The following is a 26,961-nucleotide window of genomic DNA, read 5'->3' on the forward strand; positions in this document are numbered from 1 at the left end:
TATATATATATATATTATATATATAGTGCTCAGGGACCATACCTGGTGTGCAGAGTTCTCCCCATTCAAGGTAAGTGCCTTATACTCTCCCCAGGCCTCTAAATGCTATTTTTAAATTGACAGAAAGCTCTTTATAATTAAAACCTTTATTATGGATGGAGTTTATGATGAACTGTTGACATTTTTTAAGCAAAAACTACTTTTGCTTAGAATATCATCCCAAGAGAAGTGTCTCACCACTAGCAACATGAACAAAACATCAGAGAATTTAGTAGCATACATTCTAATTAACAAATATCTAAAAAGTGAGGAGCCTGTCTTGGGGGAGGAGGGAACCCATAACAGCTTTCATTTGTGGCAGAGCTGCAGGAAGTTAAAGGAACTGCCATGCATGTAAGCAAGACCAGTGTGGAGACTGATCAAGTTTCTAAAACCCCAGGGTTGCCTCAGATGGCAGTTCTGAATTCCAGGGAGGCCCAGCACAACAGGAACCTCAGTACAATTTCTACTTTGTGCACAAAGAACTCATTAGAATGATTGACAGCATAGTAGAATGCTGAAATATACCTCCTCTGAGGAAGGAGAGCTGAAGTCTGGGCATGGAGCAGAGAAATAAGACAATTTCCTAACACTTTAAGCTTGACACTGAGTTGGAGCCACCAGCTGTCTCCTATGAGAAGAATAGAGAAGACTCCATTAGGGAATCCTGAAGGCCCCTACTAACATCTGTTGTTAAGAGTATATAATGTTGGATTCTACACATACAGATGTATATAGCAAAGATACATAGATATGGAACTTTAGACACATAAATAAAGAAATAAACTAAACCCAAATGCTGAGATTGAAAAAAAATACATTATCAGCATAGAAAAATACTCTTGTTAGTTTTATCATTGAACTGAGCAAAATACAGGGAGGTCAGGACAATGAAAAACCAGTAAGTTTTCCCACTTAAAAAATGAAGGCAAAAATAAATGTAAAATTTGTGTAAATTATAAAATGATGCAAAGTGGTGTAGTAAATATAAAAATGGAGTATTATATGAAAAGATATTAGATCAAATTGAAAAAATCATTCAAGTCATAATAGCCAAATTAAAGTATGAGTCTATAAATTCAAGTGACTATAATCAATAGTTGTAAAACACACACACATATCAACAAATCCAGTTACTCATTGGAATCAATATAAGAAAAAAAATTTAAAGTAATCAGATTTTAAAAATGAATTATATATTGGAAGAAATATTGGTCTTAGCAAAACAGATCAGAATAATAGAACCAAAACTGTATTCAGAGTATTGTAAAGTTAAAAAAATCGAATAAATTGCTATATACTAATATTAGTATAATTTATTTATAGTATTTTTTAGAAAAATCTATTACTGTTATTTTTATGGTGAATGTCTATGTCAATCCACAATGTTAGACATGGAATTAATACTTAAAATATAGATATACATTTTCACATATTTCATCTTACAGGCCTTCAAACATACAGGCATACAAAGAAAATCACAGTGTATGTTCTCAAATATACTCTATATTTATAATTAACTTGAATAAAAATACTTTCTAATGCTCTATATAAAATTATTGTATTTAGTCTTGGTTTATTGTTCAATCCCTAGTTATTTTTTAATTTAAATTTAAAAGCAGCAAAACCTTCTTTATGTCCAAACTTAGTATTGAATTAATTTTAAGTTAATACTTTTTCATTAAAGGGAATAAGAACTACTCTAAGAAGTAGCAATTTATAATGATGCAATAAGGGAGACACAAATATTGGTAAAACAAGAATTTCATAAAGCAATGTAGTCTTCCCAAAAGGAGGACTGAAGTGATAAAATAGGCCTTGTCTTTCATGCTATCAACCCAGCTAGGATTGATCCCTGAATGTCAGATAATAAAGTAGGTTTGTGTCCATCCAGTGGTCCTCAAACTATGGCCCGTGGGCCACATATTGTATTTGTATCTGTTTTGTTTCTTCATCGCAAAATAAGATATATGCAGTGTGCCTAAGAATTCGTTCATAAGTTTTGTTTTTACTATAGTCATATCTTCCAATGGTCTGAGGGACAGTGAACTGGCCCCCTGTTTAAAAAGTTTGAGGACCCCTGAAACAATCCAGTGTTGATCCCTGAGTGTAGAGCCAGGAGTTACCTCTACACATTTCTCCATGGAAAAGAAAAATTTCATTTTTTCTTTATTCTTGCGTAGCTCCGTTTCTTTTCTTTGTACTACATTTATGCTTAAATTTCAGCTCCCTTACATACATTCTAATGTTTACACTGTTATATTTTATCTTTCTTTCAGTTTTTCTTGTTTTAGTTTTGTGTTACTCATCAACTGTGTCTGCTTAAAGTCTAAAAATTAAGTGAAAATGTTTAACTTGAAGCAGTTATCGATTTATCTGACATAGGTTGTGTTAGCTCTGTTACTATAGTAAGGTACCAGAATGCCTTCTATTCATGGCACAGAGATATCTTTTTTCCATTTAATGTGTCATTTCACAATTAAATCAGTGTTTGATGTTGAGGGGGAAGTTTCTTTAATGATTTAATATAAACCATAAAAACCATGGTAAATTTTTTTAGAATGTGTGATTGTTGGTTTTATATTTGTCAGGAGGGAAATACATGGAGAAAAAAGAGATATTTTATGAAGATATATTTAATTATTTTGTGTTTTTCGTCTTGATGTTTTTGTCTGATCAGATCCAGTGATACCAGCAATAAAACCCAGGCTCTCACATAGGACACCGCTGAGCTGCATTCCTTCATTGTATTGGTTTGGTTTTTCATCGCCACCCAGTGGTGCTCAGGCCTCATTACCAGCACTCCACTCACTGAAAACTAAAATGGGGGCTCTGGGAACCATATGTGGTGATGGGAATTGAACCTGAGTAGGCTGCATGTAAGGCAAGTGACCTGTACACTGAACTACCAATCCCTCCACCCCATCATTGTTTTATATATATTGAAATCTTCGAATCTGCATGTGTGAATTTAATAATATATCATCACATTGTTCTCATTCCGTGCACTGTTGTTACAAAGGATACAAAATTGTATTGTCATAGAAACTTCTAAGAATTGGCTTACTTTTAGCATTACTGAGAATGTTAATGTAGATAGACATATATAAATTAGAAAAAACAAGTCAGAGAAGGACGATTTCAAACTTTAATCAAATTATACAATTTTATTTCTTCAGTTGACAAAATGATAAAATTAAACCTGTTGGTTTACTGTTTTTTATTTTCTTTAAGTTGGAGGTGACATCTTGAAATAATTATTTTTCTTCTTTTCAGTTATTTTGAATAAAATACATTTTCTATGATCTTCCCTTTTTCTTGTTGGGAAAATATCAGATGTGTGACAAAATAGGTCATGGTTTGTTTTTGCTGTAGACACAAAACTCCTGGAAATAAAGATAATGAGGTTCTTATTTTAGGTTTCTTTCCTCCATTAAAAAATAATTATACATAAAACAATGTGTTTAACCCTTTTTCTCCCATCTAAAATAAAAAATTAGTTGACAACTAAATATACAATAAAGTTTTGCATTTGTCTTTTGTATAATCAGAGTATAAAATATTAGATAAATTTTCCAGCAATCATAGTATTTCTGGAGAGTTTTTCCTAAATGACAAATAAATGTCATAATCAGAGATAAATATTTGTGACTATAAAATGAGTTAACAACAATTAACCTTTAGGACCAAGGTATGTCCACTATAAAATTACATGATTCTATTTTGGAGATTATAAGAATTTCTTGAAAATTCAAGACACTTTACCAATAATATATCAACCAGTCATAGCTCATTATCTTTCCAGCATAAATTTGATATAGCATTTGATCAAATTTGTAGCAAAATTAATTTAAATATTTTTATTTATTCCCTATTCATAATCTTACATTAAATGACCAGAGAATAAGTCTCTGGTATAGCCTAAATTAAATATTCTTCTTATTTCTAGTCAGTATTTGATCATTATAAAGATTTAAAGATACACTATCTTTAAGTAATAGATGTACATCAATAGAACTTTAGATAGACTATTCTGGAATACTGAAACTCGCTTGCCTGCAAACACAATGCTTTGTGTCAATCTACAGTAAATAAACATATTCATTTAAAGATTTATTTTACTAGAAATTACAAAATACCTTGCATTTTGTGTTATTTTATTTTATTTAATTATATTTTATTTAATTATATTTTAATGCCATTCAGATTTCCCATTCAGACTCTCCAATTTTTATGTGTCCAACACATACTTTGAATCCAGAAGAACTAATTTGAATAATTAGTCCCTTGTCCAGACAAAGCCAAATCACTACTTGGTAATGCAAGAACATAGCTCTCTAATTGCTAGTGCGTACAGTTGAACATACCATGATGATTTAAAATAATTTGGCTATGTTTCATTGTCAAGATACATTTGATTGAAATAAAATCTATGCAATTTTGAATGTTTCAAAATTATATCTTGATATTTAGCTTCTTTCTTAAAAATGACATGGGAGGTATTACCTAATAAAATTTCCTTTGGGAGTATAAAATTGAATTAATTTTTTTAATGTTATCAACTGTTTGATAAGATGATTAAAAGTTTTTTCTTACTGACTTGTTTTATAGTTCCTATGATAATATAAAAACTAATTACAAATGAATGGCTAAATTAACATTCTTCTTTGAAAATTTAAAATAAAATATTATTACAAGTAATATAAATTTACTGTACACACTAAAAATAAACTCTTATTAAAGCACCAAATGAGGAATAATTACAAGCAATGAGTAAAATGTCTGCCTTTCAAATGGAAACATTTAAATTCAGAACTTTAAAAAATATCCTAATATATCTGTGAGTATGAAGTCAGCATTTTCCTCATAGATGAAATTACAGTTAAATACTGATAGAAATATTTAATCTTGTAAATTTATATTCATAGGGGCAGGAACGATAGTGCAGTAGTAAGGCATCAGCCTTTCATGAGGCTGATCCAGGACCTATTTTGATTCGATCCTTGGCGTCCCATATAGTCCTTCAAGCCAAGAGAGATTTCTAAGCACATAAGTAGGAGTAACCCCTAAGATCATTGGTTGTGTCCCCAAAACAAAAACAAGAACAAAAATGTCATCTTCATAATGTTATTGTACTATATAAAAAGTTATCATCGAGACTGCAATGCATAACTTAATTATATATTATATAAAATTGACAGTAATAATGCTAGGATAACATCTGGTTTCTTTCTGTAGTTTCTTTCCAAGCATGGTTACTTGATTTCCTGTCATTCACCAACCAAGAAATACATTAGGGCCTGAGGAAGAAAAAGGTGTTTTAAAGTCAAGATTATATTAAGAATTATTTGTTCTCAACAGCCAATAGAAAGTCTTATAAATGACCACAAGGAAAGGGGCAAAAGGATAAAGTGTCTGGTAAACAGCTGATTGACTATGGGCTGGGGAGAATGCAATTGTCTTCACACTACTCAAGGGACATTTCTACAATTAAAATGCACTGGAAATCATGCATTTATAAGTAGTGACTTAGTTTTGAGGAATATCAATGCAATTATATACTGTTTCTTTAAAAAATACTGATATTTATGTATCAAAATTATTAATTATAAAGGCATTTTGAATAGTATTTGTAGTATTTTCACATTGAAGATATAGCATCACAAAAATGACTATTTGAACACATGGACTTTGGGACTGATTAGGGTAGTTAGATTTCATTCTTTTTCCTTGTTGTTACTACTGTGTGAATTTAGAAAATACTTAAAAAACAAAATAATAAATATAAGATAAAAAATGTATAAAATGTTAAAAAATAAAGCAGTGTTTAGTGGGTTCTCCTGCTTTAGAGATCAGAAATCACTTCTGATGGTTATCTAATATAAGTAGTGCTGGAAATCAATTTTGGCTGGCAGCATGCAAGGTAGCAGGTTACCCAGTATACTGTTACCAGGGCACTAATTTAATTTTTTAAAATCGCTTTGCTATCAATTTCTAACCTAAATATTTAAAGACAATACTCATATGTTCATAGTATAAATTCATAGTGTAAATTCACATTTACATTACATTATTATTTATATTGTAGATTCAGATGTACACTGATATCTGAACCATGGCAACCACATGTGTAGTTATATATGTATTCCAATACCCTTAACATCTCCAAGTGTGAATATTAGTATTTTATAACTTCCTATAAATTTTACTATTCTGAGAGGTACTTTTAATTTTTGATTGTTATTTGGGACTCCCTATTGCTTGACAATTTTGGCTTTCAGTTCACGGGGGAAGTGCATATAAGGACTAGGATTAGATCTTGTGTATTTGTCCCTCCTCTTTGAACAATTTCCCTGCCCAAGTATTTTTCCCATAAGAACAAGTATACAGCATTAAAGAATATGCTTTAGGGCCCGGAGAGACAGCACAGCGGCATTTGCCTTGCAAGCAGCCGATTCAGGACCAAAGGTGGTTGGTTCGAATCCTGGTGTCCCATATGGTCCCCCGTGCCTGCCAGGAGCTATTTCTTTCTCTTTTTTTCTTTTCTTTTCTTTTTTTTTTTTTGGTTTTTGGGCCACACCCGGTAACGCTCAGGGGTTACTCCTGGCTATGCGCTCAGAAGTCGCTCCTGGCTTGGGGGACCATATGGGACACCGGGGGATCGAACCGCGGTCCGTCCAAGGCTAGCGCAGGCAAGGCAGGCACCTTACCTCTTGCGCCACCTCCCGGCCCCCAGGAGCTATTTCTGAGCAGACAGCCAGGAGTAACTCCTGAGCACCTCCGGGTGTGGCCCAAAAACCAAAAAAAAAGAAAAAAAAAAGAATATGCTTTAGCACTGAACCACACACCCTTAATACCTAAGATATTTATAATAATTCAAAACAAATAGGAGTCAAAAATCCATTTGTTTGCTACTGGCTAAGAAGTAAGAAAAAGAACACGGAGTTCAGTTAAAAGTATGATAGCCAATAACTGTCACCTAAGTATCTTAGTTTTATTTAGTTAAAATAAATAATGTGACTTTCTGCCTGAAGTTGTTACTGATTTGAGTGTACATTATCTGATCAACAGTAGATAACAGATCAATAAACTAATGTTTCATGCTTTATCTACTTCATCTTATTTTCTTAACTCCAAACACACAATCCCAGAATAAGTTTACATTTCTAATAGAATGTACATTGCATATAAGCATTTAATTATTAAGTCTCTTCTTTAAAGTCATTTAGTTTTAAATTATGTTTAAAATTTTAATTGTTAAATATGCTCATACATATGTAAAAATACAAGAAGAAATTCTAATGATAATTTTATGCATATAAGTAACATCCTTCTGAAGACAAACTATTGAAGTTTATCCACAAAGCATCTATTATTCCTTGGTGTGTGTAAATATGATATGTGTATATGACATGTGCATTTGATATACTGTTTTTTCTGGAAGTATTCTACATATATATCTAACTTAGTGACAGATATGATATCAATAGCATCATATGTTTTTACTTTACTTTGATAACTTATTACTTTTCAAAATAACAAGGTGATCATTATTTCTTAGGAGTCCACAAAGTTGACTAACATTTGAAAAAATCTTTATCAAGTGATATTTTCTATTGTCAGTCTGAGATTATTAGCAGACCACCAATTTAAACAAGTTAAAAACCAGTAATAAGTATATTAGAGTAGTTATCAATCGTAAGGCATGGGCAGGTGCTTATCTATAAAGAAGTTAAAATCTCTAGTATATAATAAATACAGATGGGTTTCTATAAAGATGTTAAAATCACTAGTATATAATAAATACAGATTTTTGTTTGTGTGTTTGTTTGCTTTTGGGTCATACCCGGCAGCTCTCAGGGGTTACTCCTGGCTGCATGCTCAGAAATCGCTCCTGGCAGGCTTGGGGGACCATATGGGATGCCGGGATTTGAACCACCGACCTTCTGCATGCAAAGCAAATGCTTTCCCTCCATGTTATCTCTCTCCAGCCCCTATACAGATGTATTTTGATGAATACACTTGATTCCTTCTGAAGTAATTTAGTTGGTTGTATTAGTTCATATATAATTATTCAAACATATATTAATTAAAAATTAAATCTGATAAGTATGGTTGCTAAATCAAGTATATAATACTTTTTATTTTTATTTAAAAACAGTTTGCTAAATTTCCCTTCATTGATTCTACAGCAATGTGAACTTTGAGCAGCCCTATATGAGTTTTTCTACTTTACTTGATTATTTTAAACATAAAATTTTGGGGCCAGATTGATAGCACAGTGGGTAGAGAATTTGCCTTGCACTCGACCAACCTGGGTTTGATCCCTGGCATCCCACATGGTCCTCCGAACCTGCCAGGAGTTATTCCTGAGCTCAAAACCAGGAGTAATCCAGAATGCTTTTTTGTGAGGCCCTAAAACCAAAATATTAAACAAATAAATATCAACTTCTTCAAATATATTGAAATATATTATCTGATTAAATTCAGATATCTTATAAAATTCATATACTTCAACTGAGTAAATAATTATTTTATTTTTTAGTTTCTATCATAAAATTATATGACTTTCCCTTTTATTTTGGTACATGTTTTTGTTACCTAATATACATCACTTTCAACCTGAAAAAAATAAAACTAAAGCTATCACAGCATGTGTATCATTTTGAACATGCTGTAAGTCTCTGAATAATTCCACTGTCACTCTTTATCAAATATCTTGTTAGTTTTCTCAATTATTTTACATCTTTTTCACTGCTTGGATAGCTCTTGTTCTTGATGATCTTTTGTTCAAAGATCATGTTCTATTTAATTACCTTTCTGGTTGCTATGAATTAAAGTGTCCAACCATTATTTTCATTAAATGAGCTCCTCAAAACTTATGTAATCCAATCTGAATCAAGTTGTTGGACTACATAAAAGTATCTGATATGCATTTTTAGTAGAATGGTTAGAATACAGTATTTATGATTCTGTTGTACATTTTGTTGTGATTCCAATTGTATTAGATGTAGCAAAATACTTAGATAATGAATTCTGCCTTTCATATATTTATGGCTTAAAAACTGCACCACAAGGGAGGTATCTTAGGCAGATATTAGCAGAACAGAAAATAGCTTAATATATGAAAGGAGATTTTAGTAGTATAGGATGATATGTGTTCAATTCTTTTGTAGAAAGAACATTAATGACAAATATAAAGGCAAGGATAGAAGATATAGAAGCAAGAGGGAAAAATCACAGTTATTTATCTCTATTTCATATTTAATAAAACTAGTATTTGATAATTCATCAGGGCTTTATACCACCTTATACACACCTTATACAGCTTTTGAACCTCTTATCACATAATAGTTTTCTCTATTATTACAGTTATTTAAAAACAGTGAGAAACTATCAAATTATTTCCAAGTTTCATTGATACTATCATATATTTCAAAATTGCATTGCTCCTTTTCAAAAGAAAATGATTTGTGTTAATTATTTAAATATTATTTGCACAACTTTCAACTATTTATTTTTGATTCCTACTAAAATGTTTTATATGTATTTTACTCTACAACGTACTATCACAAAAGTGTATTTGTTTCTCAGCTTGTGCATTGTTGAATATTTTATGAAAGATTTGCATACATATATTATTACTATGAAAACAAAATTTATTGGACAGTTTTAGTAGATTGAGTAGTCCCCTTCCCCAATGATCAAGCCTCTTCTTTTATTTTGGTGGCACACACCTGGTGATGTTCAAGGGTTACTCCTGATAGACTCAGGAATCAGCCCAATATAGTGCTGTGGCTACCATATGGGATGCTATGGATCAAATCCAGTTTGGCTACTTGTACGGCAAGTGCCCTATGTGCATTGTACTCTTCCAACATCTAGGCCTCTCATTTTATTGGTGTATGGCTTTACCTGTATTGTCTCTACATGCTCAGCTTCCAATATAATGTCTATAAATTATACACTTACTACATTTCCAATATACAATGCCATGGTCTTTCCCCTTGCCCTTCTATGGCCACTGCACATGTTCTTTGAAACCTTCAGATCAGCTGCAGCCCTGAAACCTTTATTCTCTTGCTAAGGCTTATTGTTTATATGTCACTGGAATTTCCTTAGTTTCTGGTCATGGCCACATGCCTATGGGAGACGACTTATCCAGTGGTTTGCCATTCTGGGCATAGATGAGGAGGCAAAGAGAGAATTTACCTATTAGAAGTGTTCCTATTACTACTAGTAATCTCTGCCCTAACCCTACCACTATCTTTTTTGAATAGTATCATGTGCATTTCTGTTGTCCCTTACCAATGGAAAGTTCAGTTCCATTACTACTTAAGCAGTTAATCAGTCAAGTGACATACTGACAGAGAATGATGAGAAAGAACTCTAATCAGTGACAAGTCAGCATCCGTAAATGGCTGACTCATGCCTTTAAAGTGCCATTTTGCCTAAATGACCATTAAAAGCAGTTTCTAGGGAAAGACAAGAAAATTTCTTTCAGGAAGACTGACTTTACAGAATGACATGTGGTGGTAGTTAGGAATGTCCATTTAGAACCAACAACCTCTGAAATTAACTTCTTGTTTATTATTATAAATATAAACAAAGATGTTTGGGCAAAGATTAAACCCACATCTTATTTTCCTAGTATAGTTTCTGCATTTTTTTATGTTTATATTTTTGTCAGTAGAAGGACAAAATAAGGGAAGCATCCTCTCCATTTATATATGCCCGGTCTGAAATCTTGAACTGAAAACTAGCAAAATGTAGTTAAGCCCTAAATTTCTTTTTGGCACGTTGTAGCCTAAATATGTAAAACACATTTATAATTAATTATTAAAAATAAATATTGTGATTTTAGCATATTAATACCTCTCATGAAATATGAGATTTAGATATTTAAAATTAATTATAAATTATAATTTTTAATTATTTGTTTTAACATGTTTTGTTTGAAAATTTTTTTCATAGATGCTAATTAGAAGATAAGAATGTATACATTGGAACAAATGTCAATAAAGCATATCTGAAAAACAGAATTTTATGATAAGAATACAGAATATGGGCCGGGCGGTGGCGCTAAAGGTAAGGTGCCTGCCTTGCCTGCGCTAGCCTTGGACGAACCACGGTTCGATCCCCCCCCCCCCCCCCCCCGGTGTCCCATATGGTCCTCCAAGCCAGGAGCAACTTCTGAGCACATAGCCAGGAGTAACCCCTGAGAGGTACTGGGTGTGGCCCAAAAACCAAAAAAAAAAAAAAAAGAATACAGAATAATAAAAAAAATTTAAAAGAAATATGGTCAATTCTTCATCAAAAAAGATATTAGAAGATAAATAAATGAAAAAAATACTAAGTATCACTAATTGCCTAATATAAAAATATAGATTTCAAAGCATCAAAACAACATTAGATGGCTAAAATTAAGAACACCTTTTAATTTTGGTAATTTATTTTTATTTAGTATATTATCTAGAGAAACATTAAATGACAGGTTTAATGAAAAAATTTGAGAGTTTTTTTGTTCAAACAAATGAATTAATCTTATTGAATAAATAGTTGGTAAGAGAAATTTAATTATTTTTGTAGCTATTCATTGACAAATAGAATGCCCATACTAATACTAACAAAATTTATGACACAATTTTCATTAGACCTATGACCATAAAGGCATATGGCCACTAAATTATTTTATATCTAAATTTATTTGTAAACAAAGAAAGAATTTATTACATTAACATAGAGATCATATTCTAAGAAAAGAGAAAATTGAAATTTTTCCTTCCTGGTTTAAATATCCACACTGGCTTTTTACAACTTCAAGATTTCAAAACCAACTTTTTCTAATAGTACTTAAGTTGCCAGAATTAATTTGAAAATAAGCAAGTACAAAATACCAAGAAATATAAAAAAAATAAACACAAAACAGGATTTTAAAGATGAAGGGTTTTTTTTAAGATCACATTCCAATATATATTTTTAAAATGAGCTTCTTTCAATGAAAGGTGTTTAAAATACAATATATCTGAAATACAAATGATCCCTAGTAATTTGATTTAAAAAAGATCAAAGTGGCATAACAAGGCATTTTCACTATATATTTAGATTATAGGTGCTTTATATTTTTAAGAAAAAAAACCAATAGTGGTTTTTCTTCGTTTAGATGGTTCATCAGAAATCCATTTATTATTGAATATTTTTTCATGATCTTTAGGGATTAAACATCAAGGCTGCTGAGAACAATCACCTTAGAGATTTGTAACATCTCACAGTGCTTGACTGAGCACAAAAGCCTTGAGAATAACCATGACGGGGGAGTTTATTCTTTCATTTGTACATAAAAATCTTTTATGCTTCCTGGATTAAGTGCTCAAGCAGGTCCTTCTAATTAAGCAGCACAATTAACCTTTCCTATAAATTAAATGTGTAAATGTTCTGTGTAGTAATTGGGTAGAATACATTTTCATCAAATACAGAACATGTTAGAAAAATAATTTTCTATCATCTGCTATGGAGCTTTAGGATTGATTACAGATTTTTAACACATCTGTTTTCAGAGACCAGAAAAATATCAAGTGTTTGTCTTGCTTTATTTTATCACCTCTAATGCCCAAGAAAACATATTTAATACATACTTATATTTTCAATATACATTTTATTTAATTAAGTTTAATTAATGTTATTTCAAAGTAATTTGTCTTTATTAGTTCACTTCATATTTACTGAGCTCTTTCCATTTTATTGCTTTAGAAAGAGCGTAATATAAGTTCTACCCTCTTAAACTTTTAGTTGTATAATAAGACATTCATGGCGATAGACACAGTGTTGTAGATTTTCTTTTTTTTTTTACTTTTTTATTAATATCTTTATTTAAACACTTTGATTACAAATATAATTGTAGTTGTGTTTCAGTCATGTAAAGAACATCCCTTTCACCAGTGCAACATTCCCATCACCAATGTCCCAAATCTCCTTCAGTGTTGTAGATTTTCAAGTATGTATTCATCTAGCATGATTGAATGTATGTGCATCTTCATTTGCATCTTCTCAATAATGGAGTGTGGAGTCAGTCAAGATTAGTTAAGCAGAGGAGGCGGGGGGGGGGGTGAATGGTGGGGATCACCTAGATTTTTCTAGAACACCGACCTAGAATCTAGCACTCTGGGGTAGAAGATCTGAGTAAAATAAAGCCAAACACCAGGAATTTCAGAGTACAGGATATTATTACTTGCTTCTAGTCTTTCACCTTGAGAAGAGAAGTGGCATAGGACTTTACTGGTCAGGAAGTAATAGAACAGAGAAAAAAAGTGTATGTCCACTATTAGGAACAAAGAAAAATGGTAAGATAAAAATTCTCACAGGCAGCACATTTATTGGGACTATTCTCCAGATTATGGGCCAGTCTGCTCCCAACATATCATGAAACATTTTACTCTTCTCTTTTTTTTTCCTAATAAAACCTGTCACTTTCTTGCTATAGATCTCCTGGCTTACTTCTTCCCTGTTATAGAGCAAAAGACGGGATCAATCTTATACATTCAAATGTTTAGGTAATTCAAGGACCAGTGTCTAGAAAAACATAATACATGTATCAGTCAGTAAATCACTAAATATGCAAAGAATTGTTAATTAAACTTAAAGAAGTTATCCAAGAATATGTAACTGTAAATTCATAAATGTTTTAACAAACGGATCTGTGAAAATTGTATAGCCATAAGACAGAGGAATAGAAGTGGATCATCTACAAAACTCAACTAAGGGAGCTGAAGCAGTGGCCCTGAGGTAGGGCGTTTTCCTTGCATGCAGCTAACCTAGAACGGACCACAGTTCGATCCTCCAAAGAGTCATATGGTCCCCCAAGCCAAGAGCGATGCCTGAGCACATAGCCATGAATAACCCCTGAGTGTAATCGGGTGTGACCCAAAAACTAAAAAAAAAAAAAAACCAACCCAAAACTCAACTAAGTGTCTTCTTCCTACAAAGCTCAGGGGCAACAGTGATAATTACATAAACTACTGCCCCTGTCCTGCAATATAAATAATATGGATTGTACATACATTTTATCATACATATTCTAATTAGGAGATATTGTTTAACACTTAGCTTTAAATGAATTCTGATTTGGCTACATATATGCATATGTTCATTAATAAACAAAAGAAGTATGATCCAGTCACTGAAGAAACATTATTTTTATGTTATCAACCTGGTATTTTACTGTCCTCCTTTAATGAAACTGTTTTTTGTTTCCTATTAGTGAGCTCACAGTGCATAAAGACTATAGAGATGTATTAGTAGATAGCTGGCATGCATATTATTTGGAGGGGGAGCCAATCTTCTATTTGTCTAATTCCTGTGGCTGGGAAAGGAGTTAAATACTACAGATGAGGGGATGGAGAGATAGTACAATGGGTCAGACATATATGCCTTGCTAAACAAGATTCAACCCTTGAAATTCCATCTGATACTCAGAGTACCTTCATGAGTCATTCCTGTGTGCAGAGTTAGGAGTAACCCTGAACACTGCCAGAAGTGGACCCAAAACTAAAGATAATACTTAAATAAAAAAAGTTGCACTAGTGAAGAGAGGGTGTTCTGTTTATCACTAACACCCAACTAAAATCATGCTTGTAAACATGGTGATTAAATCAATATTTTATATTAGAAAATAAATAAAACAAAAAAGAACATTAAAATATTTAAATAAAAAGAGTGCAGATGAACTGGAAAGCAAGTCTGTATTTACTACCACACAAGAACATAGAAAAAGTTATCTACCTAAATATGGCACCTACAACTGATCAGATATAGCTTAAATATATTTAAGTATTAGTATTAAGTATTAAATATTGATTAATATTAAGTATAAATATTCTATTTAAATATATTTCTACCTAAAATAATAATATATATACTATTCTACTTAAATATATTTTATTTATAGTTATATTTAAATATATCGATAGAAGAAAATGCTTGATATTTTTTGTTCTGTATGATAATTTAATGAGAATAAGTTCTTGAAAATTTGTAGAAATAACATCTCCTCTCCTGGCAGAGGACAGTGTTTGTCACTGAGATTTATTTTCTACTGTAGTGAGGCCAGAAAGGTTAGAGACAGACCAATTTGTCTTTTACTCCAGAAAATTTAACTTGTTGTGGAGTCTTATTTCTTTTATGTTTGATACCACATATGACATTGCTCAGAGCTTACTCCTGCCTCTATTCTTATAAATCCTTCCTGGCAGTGCTTGGGTATCATATAAGTGCTGGGGATTGAACCCAGTCCAGCACATGCAAGGTGAATGTTTTACTTTCTGTGTTAAACCCCATGATCCTTATTTGTATCTATTAGGTTATAACCAAAGAAAGCTACTTCCTTTCAGCCTAGAACTTGGCTATTGATGTTTTCTCTTGTCTGTTCAGGAAACTCTGTGTTCCATTGAAATACAAGGTTCCTGCAGACTGAGGTATGTACCTGCCCTTTGAGTTAATCTCCCTGCCTGCCTAACAAAGAGCTTTACAGTATCAGGAGGTAAATTTCACATGTGAACTTAGATTTCTGTTAATATGATGCATGGCTCCAGGCAAGTTAAAATAATAAACAAAAGAATAATTATACTTAGGAGATGAAAGAAGTACTATAAGTGCTAATCATATTTCATCTGCATAATTGTTTTAACTGTAATAAAATCAGTATCTTATTGATACAATATAGTCTACATTATCTAATTGTGTTAAAAGTTTTGTGTCATAAAATTAGACAGCATTTTTTATAGATTTTTGGAAAAATAACTCACTGAGCTTAATCATCATTAATCCAATAGAATAAAGTATATGTATATGAACAAACTATTATACATTTTATCATACAAAATAATTGCTTTTGTACCAAAAGAATTATATGATATGTCAACTATTAAAATTAATTTTGAAACTATGAAAACTCAAAATTCCAATGAGACTGTGTTTGGAAGTATTATATTTAATTTCTAGATAATGACTGCATAAACCATAGTATATTATTAATATTAGCTAATATCTAGTAAGTACACAGGTAAAAATCACTAAAACTGGCAATAAAATTAAGAATAATTATTTAAGAATTATTTAAGAATTTGCATATATATTTATAGAAAATGCACTAAAAAAGAAAATACACTATGGAATTAATAATTAACAATATAATACAAGAATAAACAAATATGGAGTTCTTTAATTTTTATTGTCTATATTCATGTTAAAATAAGGCAATGAAAGCTTCTAATGAAAAACTGGAATCATGTATGACATTGATAAGATAAATTTGAACCCTTATTTACTTGGAACCACATATAAGCACCACTGTGAATAAGGCCTGAACACAGAATCAGGAATACGGTAAACCCTGAAAACAATAAATTATACCCCATCCCAAAGATAAGAAAGTTTACTTTTTATATAAGATATTTATGCAATATGTATTAGCAAACTTAAAAGATTGCACATGTAGTTTCAAATTAACATTTATTTTATAAATGCTATTATAATGCATTTGTTCTATTTCAGTTCATGTATTATTTATATAGTTCTTTCAAGTACTACATTTTATCTGCCTTCTAAAACTGAACACATTCACTTTCAAGACAAGGATCTGATAACAATGAGCATGTGACTTTCAATGATGGCTTTTAAAATAATACATGGTATACATAATAAGATACTTCATTCTAAGGTAGACATGTTCATTTTATATGAACAAATTTTAATAACTCTAGAGAAGAACGAGAAAGAGGAAAATTTTGTGCTAAATGTAGAAAACCTAGCTAATCAGAAACAGACATAGCAGATATATTTATTCTATCCTATCAGCATACCTTTAAAGCCATATAAATATAGGTGCCAAATCAAGTCATTTGGTGTTACTTTGGACGTTATTGCTCCTTCAAAGCTTTCTTCAGATTTAGTAGCTGTCACTTCTACCTCATGAAGCAGCCTTTTCCTGTCTCAAAAATAAATACTGGATGAGCCCAAACAGGCAAATAAACTTTAAATGCTGATTTCCAAGACCTTGTATTAGTGGTTTGCACATCTTCCTTTTTTTCTCCCTGTCAATTTTATGCCTATGTTCTTGCAATATAAAGTTCTCTAAACATATAAGGTGTCTATTAATGGTGATTGGTTTGAGTCATATATAATGCAGGGGAATTATTTTGATCTAAATCATATTTTATACTTAGAAAACAAAAGTAGGACATATAAAATCTAGAAGATTCTTTTTTTAGATTTTTCTAGGAGAGGTGCTCCTGTTAAAATAATATAAACTCAGTGAAATGAAACAAGGAATAGAAATATTTTCAGATCAGATGGACCATAGGCCTTATATGCTTTTAACTGGTTATAACCAAACGTAAAGAAACCCCTTTGAAGAATGGAAGCAAATTAAAAACAGGTTGCAAGACTGGTCTGAAGCAGTCCCAAAGAAATTAGGATTGGTGTACATACACACGAAGCTATCATTAGCAGAGTATGACATATATATATGTATATGTATATGTATATATATGTATATGCATATGCATATATATATACGATATGGGATGCCGGGATTTGATCCACTGTCCTGCATGCAAGGCAAACAAATGCCTTGCCTCCATGCTATCTCTCTGGCCCCGACTTATAATTTTTATAACAGCAGTGAATGTAGTATCTGAATTTAACATTAGGAACCAGAAAACTCTAATTTTGAACGTTTTTTAAACTTGTTTTAAAATATGTTCAAAATTAAGTCTAAACCATGTATTAAAAGAGGAGAGGGCAGAAAATTTAAACCAGAAACTCCTAATTGCAGTTACACTGAAATATACTTCAGAGTGTCAACCCCAAAGACCCCTTATCTGTCAGCTACCCTTTCTAAATAGGTACTTCTTCTCTATTCTAAAATAACTTCTTGTGATCCGGCACACAAGGCACCTTCTTTCTTCCTGCTGTATTAATGTTGAATAAATATCTTTCCCAATATTTTTCTCAACTGCTCACTATGTCTCTTGGCTAGCCTTTAAGTGGCAATGGAACGTCCATGTTTACATATCTCGAGAAGAAACTTTTCAAGATAAAATGTTCTGAATTGTTCTAAGGTTTGTGTAAACAGCTCTCTAATTTCATTTTATTTAAAGTTATGAATGCTTCCATTTCTAATGGTAAGACATAGTTATGATCCTTGGCCTAAGTGTTTGTAAATGTACAAAATACCGGTATTGAAAACTACAGTTAACATTTATTAAAAAAAACCACTTAATGATCCTCTGTGTGATACTTTGCAAATTTTTAAAAGATGAAGGCATTTAACATTGTTGACAATTTGCTCCTAATGTAAGATGAACTCAACATAGGTTTAAATTCTCTGCACAAAAATTGAATAAAAGTTTTTTAGAACTTCTAGGTATGCCTTGAAAGAGAGCTTTGTATATTATAGCCTAGGGCTGAAGTTTGAAAATGTAACTAAGAATCTTATCTTGCAAATTTTAGAATTTTCTGACTTGCAAGGGTTAGGTTGATGAAGTAAGACTTTGCTGGAAAAGAAATGAAAGATATTCTGTAAGTATATGCAAAAAACCTTGATAAAACAACAAAGAGCTTTTTTTTTTAGTAAGTTTTCAGTGCATCCCTATCCCTTAGAGAAATCAGACTCATTACTCCTTAACAAAGTACCCACTTTTTTTGGTCACAGTAATCTTTTCACCCACAGTCATATTGATCTTCCTTCCTACATTGCCTGAATAAATGATACTGACATTTCAGGAAACAGTTACTTTGTAAGACAATGCTTATTCTCTGAATATACACCTGTGATGCAAGACACCAAACTACAAGGAAGAAAATGTGATTCATGAGGATCTGTGTTATTCTAAATAATATCCTTAAATGGTCTAATTTATATGACTATAAATCTGGAGAACATCTATGAACATGAGACTAAGATGATGGGAAAATGGCAAAATAAATATAAGATTGGAACAGGTTCAAATTGTAGATATGGCCTCATGTGGCAGCAATTCTGTATTTAAGCTATCAATCAAGAAGTTAGAAAGGATTCTAAGTAGTTGGTTGGATGATTGCTATCAAGGATTTGACAGATGCTGGATTGTTAATTCACACATATTTTCATTTTATGTTCCTACTTACCTGTGCGGAAGACAGATGGAACTTGGAGAGAAGTAGCAGATTTTAGTAACTAAGCAGATAGAGATTCCATTTGCAGCTGCTCTCCTACATACCCAGATGTGGTTTCATTGCTTGAGCAAATTAACACATTCCTGATGTGTGGTAAGTTGCTTTTGATCTAGCAAATGCCTTCTTCATCTACGCATAAGGTGTATAATATGTGTTTTACTTTTGTAGCTGCTCAAAGATAGATTTGGACCCCATTTATATTGCCACTGTATCAGGGCAGACTTCACAACCAATTAATTGAGGCTTTTAAAGAAGGCACCCTGTAGGCCTAGGACCACTCTCCCTGCCTGGGTGTTATGTGTGTGTGTGGGGTGGGATGAGTGCCTGTTGCAACAAACTCCTGGCATGTCACAATGGAACTCACTTTCTGTGCTTTCCCTGGTTACAAATCATTCTCCCTCAGTCATACCCCCAATCTTATAGTCACATTCCCCTAGTCACATAGTCATGTATGCAGACATAATGTGCAGCATATACACCTGATAATTAAGGCCCCCCCTTTCTCTTTGTTCAAGCTTCCCACACTGGGTTTAAGCACCTTTTTTTGATAAAATAGTGAGTCCATTTCACTGCAATTACTCCAGAAAGCCTTTCTCTGGGAGATCTTTCAAGGTTGAGAACTTGCTCAGGATCTATCACCACTGGCAACATCTTTTACAGCTTTCAGATGGAAAATACAACAGAATCACTATCTTCAAATATCTGGAATATAGGTAGTACAAATCTAGGCTATAATTTAGTTCCTAGGGTTTCCATAAATATGATAAAACAGTATTTTATATTGATGATGTGCTAAAACGTTCTAGTGAGCAAGAAGTTGTAATTTCTTTTTTTTTTAATTTTTTTTTGGCCACACCCGTCAGCGCTCAGGCATTACTCCTGGCTCTGTGCTTAGAAATTGCTCCTGGCAGGCTTGGTGGACCATATGGGAGACCGGGAGTCAAACCACAATCCTTCTGCATGCAAGGCAAATGCCTTACCTCTATGCTATCTCTCCGGCCCCCAAGAAGTAGTAATTTCTATAGATATATTGTGATTATATTTGTGAGTCAAGGTAAGAAGTAAATTCAACTACAATTCAGTATGCTTCTGTCTCAGTGACATTTCTTGTTCAGTAATATTTTTAAATATCTATCTATATTTTATCTGTTTACCTACCTATCAGTATATCTGTCCAACTGTTTATGTATTTAACTAACCTGAAATAAAATATATGTTGTTAAATATCTACCTCATAAAACAAAGAAAGTGATACAGAGACTAGTGGTTCTCTTTTGATTTGGAAGTTTAAAACTTCTCATCTGTGTGTATAACTTTAGTTCAGCTTACATACATGTTACAAAATTTGGGGTGAGCCAGGACTAGAGTGGACTGAAACTCTTCTGCTACATGGATACAAAGGTGTGTGAAATAGTGTTGGGAGGAAAGGGTGATACTTATTATGTGCATATCCAGTTAATTCAATGAAGGTTTTGGGGCAACATGATTTTTTAATTACTGTAAAGACATTTACTTTGGATGTAGATTCATCATTCTCAAAAGCAAGGTTTCTACTAATGCCATATTCTGTATATTTGCAGACTGTCTTATCCAATGTCATGTTTTTCTATACAGCCAGTTGCAATTCAGGTATATTTTTGATTCCCCTAAATTATAATAAAACTATACAGAAATTATAGTAAAAATATTTGTGGCAAGGGCCCAGATCTTCTAATTCACTTATCAGACCATATTAACACCGACCTAAAGTATCTGGTTTATTAGATCACTGCCTTTTCTGACAAATACATTTGAAAATTTGCTTAATTCTCTTCATTCCACAAAAGGAAGATAAATTTGACTAAAATGATCTCTTTTATTTTCTTTCCTTCTCCTTCTTTCTTACTTTATTTTATAATAATTTTGTATCTCAACCTTTCTAATTAATACTCAACCATATTAGGTCAATACCTTACAGATATTTTCTATTTGATAGATTGCAAGATTTCTGGAATATTTAATACATACAATTATATGTGTAAAATTATTTAAATAAAATGTATTTTTAACAATGGCTATATATATTTTCATTTACATTATTTGTATTGCACTTGATGGGGGTTTGGGGGACATTCCATAGTTCTCAGCACTTACTCTTACTCTTGACTCACTGTGCATGTATCACTGCTAGCAGTTTGTGCGATACTATATATGGTGCCAGAAAAAAAACCCAGGTTAGCTCTATGCAAGGCTATTAATCTCTGTATGATATCTATCTAGTCCTTAATCCAGTTTGCACTTTACATTGAATACTTCATGATAAAACAAAAATGCTTTATATTTATCTGTATATCTGATCTTTCAGCAAAAATGTACTAAATTTTCTGTGTTTGATTTAACTTCTTGACATTCCTTGAGTGAGCTTCAGGATGCTTATCAATTTTTAATTTACTATTATTTATTCTTGCTCGTACTTAACACATGTCAGCTTATCAACTGAAAGTAATATACACCAATTTATTGTGTAGATCAAATTTTATTGGTTTTTCTTCTCAGAGACGTATCGTTTTCCTGCTACATTTTAATAATTCCTCTATGTGTTGCAGCTTTAGTGTACAGAGACAATCAAAAACTCACTCAGGCCCTTAACAGATGAGATTGCATAGATAAATATTCATGATATACATAACATGTTTGTTGCATTAAGTTGAATGTGCCATTCTAAACACTATAATGAAATTCTAAGTTTCTGAAAGAACAATATAATCAAATGCATTGTACTCTGACACATGATTTATTCAACAATTCCTTTTGAAACATCATGACTGTAATAATTCTCTACTCTAGAACTTTATTTTACTTTAGACAAGCTTTTGAGATGATGTTTAAACTCTCTATAAGGAATAAAAAGTATGTTCAATAGTTTTTACCTCTATTATAGCTTTCATGTACTGCATCTAGAGATAGAATATCTGTGGATATATAACAATTCATTATTAAAATCATCTTAAAGAGATAAATGTACTAGTTTTCTTCTACAGCTATTAAAAATACAGTCTAGCATAGCCCATTTTATGAGGCTCATGCAGTAAATGGCCTGCTGGAATAGATTCATTTCTAAATAATTATTTTAATCACTAAGATATTTCTGTTGAAAGAACCTTGGCATTTCTGATAAATGAGATAAAAATAATTAAAGTTAGGCTTCTGATTTTCTTTTATTTACAAAGTACAATATTCATTGGAAATTTAATTGGCATGGTATGCTATTTTATAGTGGTGTGGTATGGTACTCTGTAATGCTGCTTTGACATTTGACATTGACATTTGTTCTTGTTCATCCTTTTAGTGTATATTAACTTCAATTTTTGAGTTTGAACCTTTTTCCTTAATAAAAGGTTTCTATGTTAACTAAAATAATCATTGATAAGGGAAGATTCCAAGTTTTGTGAAAGATAAATTAAATGAATTATTTAGTGACATCAATATACCTAGATGTAGAAAACCAACATAGATTTATTTCACTGAGCACAAATTATATACATAACTATTGTTTAGAAAAGATGACATTAGTTATTAACTATTTTAGTTTGCCCAAACAGGTTGATTTTTAACATACTTCTGTCAAGGAGAAACATTTCCCATGACTTCAAAACAATGCATTGATCTTGCAGATTTAACAGTCAGAACTATCTGCTTTTGGGGAAATTTAAGGACCAGGGGTTGTTACTTCATTCTAATATGCATTTGTGTGATCATGATGCAATTAGGCAGTTATCTCTAAGCTACTTCTTTAAGCAGTTCTTAAACTTAGCAGGGGTGGTCTCATAGTGTGATCTCCAAAATGTTCCCTTATATTCTATAATTAATTGTAAACCCCAAGTTATAGCTATTTCAACATGTTCAAAGAGACAGATTCTAACTGAGCAAAATGTAGATTTTTAAAACTTTTGGGGGTCAACATGATACCCCATTCAACTTTGTAACCCTTTAATAGTGCTCATGGGCCACCTCTGGCTGTGTGCACAGAATCTGTTCTAGTGATACTCTGGGGAATGTAGTGTCAGGGAATGAACCAGAACTCCAACATGCAGAACAAGTACTCACATTTCATCTATTTTAACCCTCTTTTCCCTGTTACATGTGAATTTTATGTGTACATAATTTGCATATTGAGAGCATTCATTTCAACAAATATGACAATTAAACATAAAAATGAGAAATTTATTTTCAGCAATGTTTTATTATAAACAAAATTGCCTATCTTGTATAACAGCAGAAATCATTTGGCTAGAAATTTATTTTCAGCATAGTTTTATTATAAACAGAATTACCTATCTTGCATAACAGCAGAAATGATTTGGCAAGAATACTTAGGAATTCCAGTAATTAAAAGAAATAATATTAGATGAAAGCATGATAGCAAAGAAACTGAAATACTGTGAGGATTTGTTGCAATATTTAAAGAATTTATTACAGAAATAACACTATTACTCTAGTTTTCGGTACTTGAGGAAAATGAAATAATTTGGGTGACTAGATCTCTTCTGAAAAATAAAGAATATATTCATGTTATATTAACTTTTAAAATTTGAATAAAATAATTTAAAAATATTTTTACATAAAAAAGAAATTTACTTTAAAGAGATATTTTAGAATATTTAAAGATGTTCATTGTCCTCAGTCTTTCAATGTCTCTCCTGAAAAATCTCATAGGATTTCAATTTATTAAGGTCATAAAATTGAAAATTTTGTGAGCTGTGTATTTCAAGAAGTGAGAATTGGGTACACTGATGGGATCAGAAAAAGGGACACTTTCTATTCAACCAGAGCAAAAATACTTGACTGGTTTCCTGAGTACAGGGATGCTGAGAAATATGGTAGACATTTTTCATAGATTGAATGAATAATGCCAACTGAAAATTGCTAATGCTGCTGAGAAAAAAGAATAGTATGGTGGATAAGGTTCTTGCCTTGTTCATAGCTCATACTTGTTCTTTCCACAGTATCTTATATGGTCCCCACCAGAAATGATTCCTACATGCAGTGCCAGGATTAAACACTGAGCACCAACAAAGATGGCTCAAAACCCAAGAAGGAAAACATAAATTCTAATGTTAGTACTTCTGCTACATCTCACAGAGGTTTAGAATATTATAATTATTATCCTGAGAGATACTAAATATTTAATAATAATTGAACGATTAAAAATAGTTGACATTATATCCATGCAATTGAAAGGAAAACAGGGAAAAACATATGTTTGTTTTTCTCCAGGTACTTGGATGTGTAGAAAGAATTAACTGAGTTGAACTGAGACTTCACTTGATAAATAGGAATCAAGAGTTTAAACTGAAAATAATTTATTTGGAACAGTTTTGAATACTACATATAAATAACCAGAGATGAAAAATGGATCTTTTAAATAACAGAAAACAGTATGGGCATTGTGACTAGCACTCAATCGGTGAGATAGTTGGTAAGATAAATAAGATTTTCAGCTTATTTTATTTTTAGTTTATGTTTGATTAAACATGTGATAAATCTTGTTTCAAGAATATAAACATGATTGTTTTAATTATTTTATTATGGAAGAATGAATGTAAATAATTTTGTTTTGCAATATCTTCCTATTAGCCATGAGGAAATTAAATGTTCAGATTAAAGAGAAAAGAGGTCATTTCATATGGAGACTGTTGAATTATTTAGTGGTAAGACATGGCAATGTAGATTGTTGCTCCCTCAGGACAAGAATGTTGCTAAAGTTGCAACCCATATCTTGCTGTGTCAAGATCTGGGTTTAACTTCTGGAGCTGCAAGTTCCACTGAGTATCATTAGGAATGACCTTTCAACAATAAGCCAAGAATGTCTTCAGTTCTATGTATGGCCCAAAATGAAACCAAAAATACATTTCTGTGATTTAAATTATTTTCCAGGTAGATATCCCCAAATCATTTTACTTTTGTGGATGTGTTTGTGTGTGATGACATAGAATCTAGATCTTCATACATGCTAAATACTTGCTCTACTACAAAACTGCAACTTTATCTGTACTCCAAATCTCTTTTTTAAAATAATGGTTTCTAAAGAGGCCCTGCTGTTTCAGTTGACTTATTCCACACACCATATTGACAGTCATAAAAATATTTAGACATTAGGGGAAAATGGTACCTGATTTTTTGGGGGAAATTAATTATACAATTCCTGGGTGGCTGTGACTGAAAGAAAAATATAAGCAGACAACAATAAACCTATGATTGAAGGGAGAGCCCAGAAGTGCAGGCTTTTAAGGATCTTGCATTATTCAAAATCCACAAATGGGGCTTTTAGATTCTCTATGTTAATCTTTCATCATACTCTATTGAAAACTGGATGTTCTTTATTTTCTTCTAAATTACTTTATCTTCCATCTTATAGTATTTTAAGATAATTTTGTGCTATCTGAAATAAATTATATATTGCCTAAATACTTTCATTTATATTAAAAGACAGAAAGCATGGGCCTGAGAGATAGCATGGAGGTAAGGCATTTGCCTTGCACACAAAGGTCGGTGGTTCAAATCCCAGCGTCCCATATGGTTCCCCGACCCTGCCAGGAGCGATTTCTGAGCGTAGAGCCAGGAATAACTCCTGAGCACTGCTGGGTGTGACCCAAAAATCAAAAACCAAAAGAAAAAAAATAGATAGAAAGCAAATATTTATTTACTTGGCAACTTCTCTTCAATTTTCAAGTCTATTATTTTCTAAGACACTTTTACTGGTATCATCAAACAGATGGATACAGTATTAGGTTGTTGTCTACCTCCTCTTCTTCCTCTTTGCTTTTCCTTTTTCCTTTCCATATATCATATACAATGGTGTTCAAAGACTAAGGCCACTGCAGATACTGCTCAGGGTATTAATAATCCATAGTAAAGAAGATCCTGCATATATTACCCAGGACCTGGTACATGTAAAACATTGATCCCATAGCTTGAGCTATCTCAATCTTTGCATGTCATAAAAACAGTTTTACAATCTATTACAATAATTGTATATTAAAACATATTTACAGGACTGATATCCTGAAAACTTTCTGTATAGTACTGGTTAGTTCTTGACTGTTTAGTCAAGAAAATTATATCCTAGTACATTTTAAAGCAAGTAACGGATTCCACTTACATCTAATGCATATATAAGAAATTGACTCATGGGGGCCATCTTGAAAGTGTTAACACATGGTATGAAAGCAATGATTATAATATACTTGTTTCTTCTTTTTTATAAGTACATCTGAACACAAAGAACATTATTTAATTAAAGGATCGGCATAAGTCTGTAGAAGCCTAGTTGTGACTTGTGATTGTTAGAAACTGGTTTATCAGGATAGCATCTTTGTATTTTAAATATCGTTCTACCACATATGTATTTTAATTGGGGATTGTACATTTATCCTATTAAAGCAACATAACATTAGAATGTTAATAATTGTGAAAATGAATATAAAGTGAATATAAAGTGGAAAAAACTTTCAAAAATGTTTCATGTTGTAGAGAACAGAAGTATGAACATTTTGTATGACCAAGCATCTGTTTTCCAGGGATGCACACACATGTGACAGTGATGTTTGTAGTTTAAAAAGTACTTAATATAGAACAATAATTACAAATGTATAAAATTTGAAATACTTTGTTGTAACAAACCTAAATGAATTATGGTGATACAATGCAAATAGCCTTTCTCCCAAATAT

This window comes from Suncus etruscus, chromosome 3 (assembly GCF_024139225.1).
Source record: "Suncus etruscus isolate mSunEtr1 chromosome 3, mSunEtr1.pri.cur, whole genome shotgun sequence".
NCBI lineage: Eukaryota > Metazoa > Chordata > Mammalia > Eulipotyphla > Soricidae > Suncus > Suncus etruscus.